This window comes from Entelurus aequoreus, linkage group LG18, assembly GCF_033978785.1.
Source record: "Entelurus aequoreus isolate RoL-2023_Sb linkage group LG18, RoL_Eaeq_v1.1, whole genome shotgun sequence".
NCBI lineage: Eukaryota > Metazoa > Chordata > Actinopteri > Syngnathiformes > Syngnathidae > Entelurus > Entelurus aequoreus.
The window spans coordinates 36475874-36482334 of record NC_084748.1 but is presented as its reverse complement, the minus strand read 5'-3'; the positions used below and the strand labels follow the sequence as shown (position 1 = coordinate 36482334).

General features: G+C 39.4%; 1 protein-coding gene across 1 annotated transcript in view; it reads left to right on the top strand.

Annotated features, from left to right (window-relative positions):
• Positions 1–6461, top strand: part of LOC133634101 (programmed cell death protein 4-like) — a 175145-nt gene that overhangs the window by 128722 nt on the left and 39962 nt on the right. The window lies entirely within an intron of this gene.

The following is a 6461-nucleotide window of genomic DNA, read 5'->3' as shown; positions in this document are numbered from 1 at the left end:
GTCAATCACGTTGATTGATTTATCCCAAAGTTATTGTGGGTGTCGTATAAAGAAAAGGCAAAATCACGAAAGACCGGTTAAATCAGGGCTGTCTACTCCCAAGTGGGCCGGACTGGTAAAATCACGGCACGATAACTTAAAAATAAGGACAACTTTAGATTGTTTTCTTTGTTTAAAAATAGAACAAGCACATTCTGAAAATGTACAAATCATAATGTTGTTGGGGTTTTTTTACACTTACATGTTGCGGTTAATAGTATTTTATCTTTATTTGTCATTTATAGTTTGTGAATAAATTATGTGATAATGTTCATCAGGTAACTCATTGGTGTTAATTTTCAATCTATCAAGATAAAAAAAAATATTTCCAAATCAAATTACAGTATGTTATTTATGTAGTTTGATCATTTTCCTCGACTGATATACTAACATCATGTGGTTTATTTTGTACATATGTAGCATCGTCTACAAAGATACAACAAATTGCTATTGCGACATCCAGTGGACACACTTAGAACAGCTGTTTCTTTCATTCAAAAATTTCAGTGTTAATTTTTATACCAGCAAACTCATACCGTGGGCCGGATAAAACCTGTTCGCGGGCCTGATCCGGCCCTCAGGCCGTACGTTTGACACCCCTGGGTTAAATACTTCTGAACCTATCGAGATACAGATCCTGTACATATGCCCTTCTCCTTAAAAGATCATCTTATGGATGAGCGTTAGCTAATATGTGATTTCAAACAGCCTGTGGTGCCTAGATGAACAGAACATGTTAGGCATACTACATTTTGTTGCTGCTACACCAGCGTGAGTTTTTATACATTTGTGTATTGTCGTACATGAAATGGGTTTTAGCTGTGTGTGAGCAGTCTCTTTCTTTAAAAAAAAGTGTACAGTACACAGGAGACTTGTGAAAGTAGTATTTAGCAATAGTGTTCACAATTATTTTCCTGACTAGGGGATGCTGGTTGATAGGAAACTTGTGAAAAATACTTTTACCTCTTTTACTTTTTTTTTTTGAGCCGGTAGCTGTGCTGGGCAAAGGCCCTCGATTGTACATACAGTAAAAAATAAAAAGAATAAAGCATTTTTAAGGCCTTTGGCTTAAAGGCTTCTTTCTCCTAAGTGCAAACTTTTTTAAGATGCCATCATGTGTTACCATTATATGTGTCATCCAAATTTGAAAAGAACATTCTAGCTGAACAAGTCATGTTTTGTTTTTTTTGTTGCTTATGTTGAATTGTGACTATCAAGAGGTTGTATGTGTAACACTGTATTGTCAAAAGTATTTGGCCACCCATCCAAATGATCAGAATCAGGTGTCCTAATCACTTGGCCCGGCCACAGGTGTATAAAATCAAGCACTTAGGCATGGAGACTGTTTCTACAAATATTTATGAAAGAATGGGCCGCTCTCGGGAGCTCAAGTGATTTCCAGCGTGGAACTGTCATAGGATGCCACCTGTGCAACAAATCCAGTCTTGAAATGTCCTCGCTCCTAAATATTCCAAAGTCAACTGTCGGCTTTATTATAAGAAAATGGAAGAGTTTGGGAACAACAGCAACTCAGCCACCAAGTGGTAGGTCAAGTAAACTGACAAGAGAGGGGTCAGTGGATGCTGAAGCGCATAGTGCAAAGACTTTCTGCACAGTCAGTTGCTACAGAGCTCCAAACTTCATGTGACCTTCCAATTAGCCCACGTACAGTACACAGAGAGCTTCATGGAATGGGTTTTCATGGCCGACCAGCTGCATCTAAGCCATACATCACCAAGTCCAATGCAAAGCGTCTGATGCATTGGTGTAAAGCACGTCGCCACTGGACTCTAGAGCCTTCTCTGGAGTGATGAATCACATTTTTCCATCTGGCAATCTGATGAACGAGTCTGGGTTTGGATGTTGCCAGCAGAACGGTACATTTCGGACTGCATTGTGCCGTGTGTGAAATTTGGTGGAGGAGGAATTATGGTGTGGGGTTGTTTTTCAGGAGCTGGGCTTGGCCCCTTAGTTCCAGCGAAAGGAACTTTGAACGCTCCAGGATACCAAAACATTTTGGACAATTCCATGCTCCCAACCTTGTTGGAACAGTTTGGAACGGGCCCTTTCCTCTTCCAACATGACTGTGCAGCAGTGCACAAAGCAAGGTCCATAAAGACATGGATGACAGAGTCTGGTGTGGATGAATTTGACTGGCCTGCACAGAGTCCTGACCTGAACCCGATAGAACACCTTTGGGATGAATTTGAACCGAGACTGACAGCCAGGCCTTCTCAACCAACATCAGTGTGTGACATTACCAATGCCCTTTTGGAAGAACTCCGCAACCTTGTGGACAGCCTTCCCAGAAAAGTGAAGCTGTAATAGCTGCAAAAGGTGGGCCGACATTATATTGAACACTATGGGTTAGGAATGGGGTGGCACTTCAAGTTCATATGTGAGTCAAGGCAGGTGGCCAAATACTTTTGGCAATATACTGAATGTGTATGCGTGTATGTATTTATGAGCCATTTGCTAAAATCAAAAAAGTTCATTTTGTTTCTCATAAATGTTTAGCACCCCATCTTGACAGAAAAAAACAGAAATGTTTCCAAATATATTTTCTAAAAAAATATATCAGTCATATAAGTCTCCAGACCCTTTTCTCAGTATTGAGTAGAAGCACCTGTGGTACAGCCATTAGTCTTCTTGGGAATGATGCAACACATTTTTCACACCTGGATTTGGGGATCCTCTCCAGTTCTGTCAGTTTTGATGGTGAATGTTGGTCGACAGCCATTTTCAGCTCTCTCCAGAGATGCTCAATTGGGTTTAGGTCAGGGCTCTGGCTATGGTCAAAGAGCTGTTCCGAAGCCACTCCTTTGTCATTTTAAATGTGTGCTTAGGGTCATTGTCACGTTGGAAGATGAACCTTTGGCCCTTTCTGAGGTCCTGAGAACTCTGGAAGAGGTTTTCTTCCAGGATATTTTCTGTACTTGGCCGAATTAATCTTTCCTTCAATTGCAACCAGTCGTGGTTGGAGTGATGGTTGACTTGTGGAACTCTTTATTGCATCTCTGGAGATCAGCCACACTGATCTTCGGGTTCTTCTTTGCCTCTCTCACTAAGGATCTTTCCCACAATTGCACAGTTTGGCTGCACAGCCAGGTCTAGGAAGAGTTGTGGTCATCCCCGACATTTTCTGAGTCAATATTAACAAATTGAAAGGGCTCTATACAACCTTGCATGCCCAGAGGGCGCTAACTTTCAAATGTATTTCACACATTTTATCCCGCCCTCTTAGAGATTTTAGTATCTAAAACTAACTAGTAATTGTCAAACAGCCCAAGGTTTTCCCATAACAAAAGAACTGTTGTAAAAAATGGTTGACAAACGCTAGTCTTGATCAAATGTTCAACGGCGAGTTTGCACTTTGACCCTGACTCCGTCGTAATGGTAACACACGATGGCCTTCAAAGTTGGTTTCCCAGTAAAGCCGAGCGGATTTTTCCGCGTGTCGAGCTAAGTTGAAGTCGTGCTTGCCTTCTGTGCAAGTATTTGTTAGACAAAGAATCCCCAAAACTGTGCCCTCGTGACTGTAGGCCGAGGCCTGCGTGGTTTAAGACTGTTACACTGCTGAGTTTGGCCTGCAAAAGGACTGTTTACGTCTCTTTATCAAAATGTGTGTTTTTTTACTTTGGTGAAGCAGGAAATCGCTGACTTATTAAGGCTTAATGACAGCTATATATATTTATTTTCCAAAAAAAACCATGACTCTTATTATGGATCATGATTTGGTCTTTTGAGAAGGAAGCAGGATTTCTATGTGGATTAGTTCAGGTGACTATAGGACTACATTGTGGTGTTCTTTTCCAGTATCTGCAGTTTTAAAACGCTCTTCAGTGTGTCGTAAGCATGTGGGAGAGACTTGCTGTTGTAGTGCAGTTGAAAACATTGTTGCTTATCACCGGGCCAAAGTTGTCAACATGATAATACATTGTATTCACAGCGCTTCGTTTTTTTCACATTTTGTTATGTTACAGCCTTAATCCAAAACGGAATTAATTCATTTTTTCCCCTCAAAATTCTACAGGCAATACCCCATAATGACAATGTGATTTTTTTTTTTTTTTTAACTTTTACTCAATACTTTGTTGGTGCACATTTGGCAGCAAATGCAACCTCAAGTCTTTTTTAATTTGCCCATTTCTCTTTGCAGCACCTCTCAAGCTCCATGAGGTTCGATGGGAAGTGCTGTTTTTTATCCAGGATGTCTCTGTACACTCTGTACATCGCTGCATTCATCTTAGTCCAGTTAGGGAAGTGACCAAGAACCTGAGCTAGAGCATTCCTCTGTGGAGAAGAAGAGAACCTCCCAGAAGGACAACCATCTCTGCAGCAATCCACCAATGGTCGAGAGGCCAGACGGAAACCATTTCTTAGTAAAAGTTTGCCAGCGTGCACATGAAAGACTCTCAAGACCATGAGAAACAAAATTATCTGGTCTGATGACACAAAGACTTAACTCTTTGGCATGAAAACCAGACCAGGCAAATACCATCCCTACAGTGAAGCATGGTGGTGGCAGCATCATGCTGTGGGGATGTTTTTCTGTGGCAGGAACTGGGAGACTAGTCCGGATAGAGGGAAAGATGAATGCAGCAACGTGCAGAGACATCCTGGATTAAAACCAACACTTCCCATCCAACGGAGCTTGAGAGGTGCTGCCAAGAGGAATGGGTGAAACTGCTCAAAGATAGGTGTGCCAAACTTGTGGCATCGTATTCAAAAAGACTTGAGGCTGTAATTGTTGCCAAAGGTGCATCAACAAAGTATCGAGCAACAGCTGTGAATACTTATGTTTGAGGACAAAAATTACATTATTTTTGAATAAGGCTGTAACATAATAAAATGGGAGAAAAAAAATGAAGCGCTGTGAACACTTTCCGGGTGCATGAGCATCTCGGCATGTTGGTGTCTGGACAATCCAATGGTTTAAAAAGTAGAGCACAGACATCTCTAGTGCAAGTGCTCATATTTTCAAATATTTCTATATTTATCGGGTGCTGTTTTCCAGGTGCTGGGGTAGGGTTTGGTTTTCTTCAGGATTTTTTTTTTGTGTGCATTTGTTTCTTTCATTGCTGCGTCTCACCATGTCGGATACGAACACCTGCGCTACATTCAATCAAGATGTGGATGTGGTGGCAAATTAAAGTGAACTGAGATACAACAAACGCATGTCTTTTCTTGCTCATAGACAATTGTACAGGTTAGGTTGATGAATATTTGGACGGCTTGTGGCTCCACCCTTGCAGCAGGAAACCGTTTCTGAGTCTAAAAATTACATAAGCAAGTCTTATTTTATTTTAGTGTTGTGTCTGTAAAAGGCAGGTCCCAATGTTACTGTACCTTGTTTTGTACATTAAAAGATGATGCGTACCTTCTAGAAATAGAAACTGGAAAACCCTCTAATTGTGCAGCTGCTTTATTAAGATCTTTAGTGAATACACTTTTCAATGCAGCACCTTTTGCTAGAATTTAAGCTTATAATTAAATATACTATACTATAGAATGTATAGTAAAACTACGGCACGTGGGTCAAGTGCGGCCTGCGGGTGCTAAAAAAATGTATTCACATCTGAATCACAATTTTTATTTATGATTGAAATCGATTATTCATTTTCAGATATCCTTTTTAAGGACTTTTTTTTTAAGAATCAATTGTAAAAATAAGATTTTTTGAGGCTAACTTAGTAGAGCTTAAACCCTGCGTGCCTACGTCTATTATCAGCGGCTAAGAGGAGCTTTTGCAACCTGTTTTTATATCATTTTTATATAAAAAAAGATCCATGTTCTAAAAGAACGCAATAAAACAATTGTATAAAATTTAATAAAGTAGGAAAAACTAAAATAAAGTTACTGTGTAGAATTGTGTGAATATTGTAAAACAATAAAGGGAAATAAACTAAAACCTACAGTAATTTATTAATTTGTTTACGAAAAAAGTCATAAAATAATAATTACCATTTTAAATTACAGACAAAAGCCACACTATAGCAATATTATTTTGTGAATTTATGAGGTAAAAACTATACATTTTCTAACAGTAGACAATAATATATAACATGATAAAAAAACTTTCATTTTAACAGAATACATTGGAATAATATTGTCCATCCATTTTCTACCGCTTGTCCCTTACGGGGTCGCGGGGGGGTGCTGACCTCCTCATGCTCTCTCAGGGAGAACATGTCCCAAATTCCAAGCTGCTGTTTTGAGGCATGTTAAAGATATTATGAAAAATTCTGTTGAATCGATAATCATTTTGAATCGGATGATCACCCGAAGAATTAGAATTTAGCTTTTTTTTAAAAAAAATTTAATGTAAAAGTTTAAAAATTAAGTGCAAAACACAGAAATTGTACTATACTGTTAATTCTTAAACAGTGGCTTTAAGACACAGGTATCAAACTCAAGGCCCG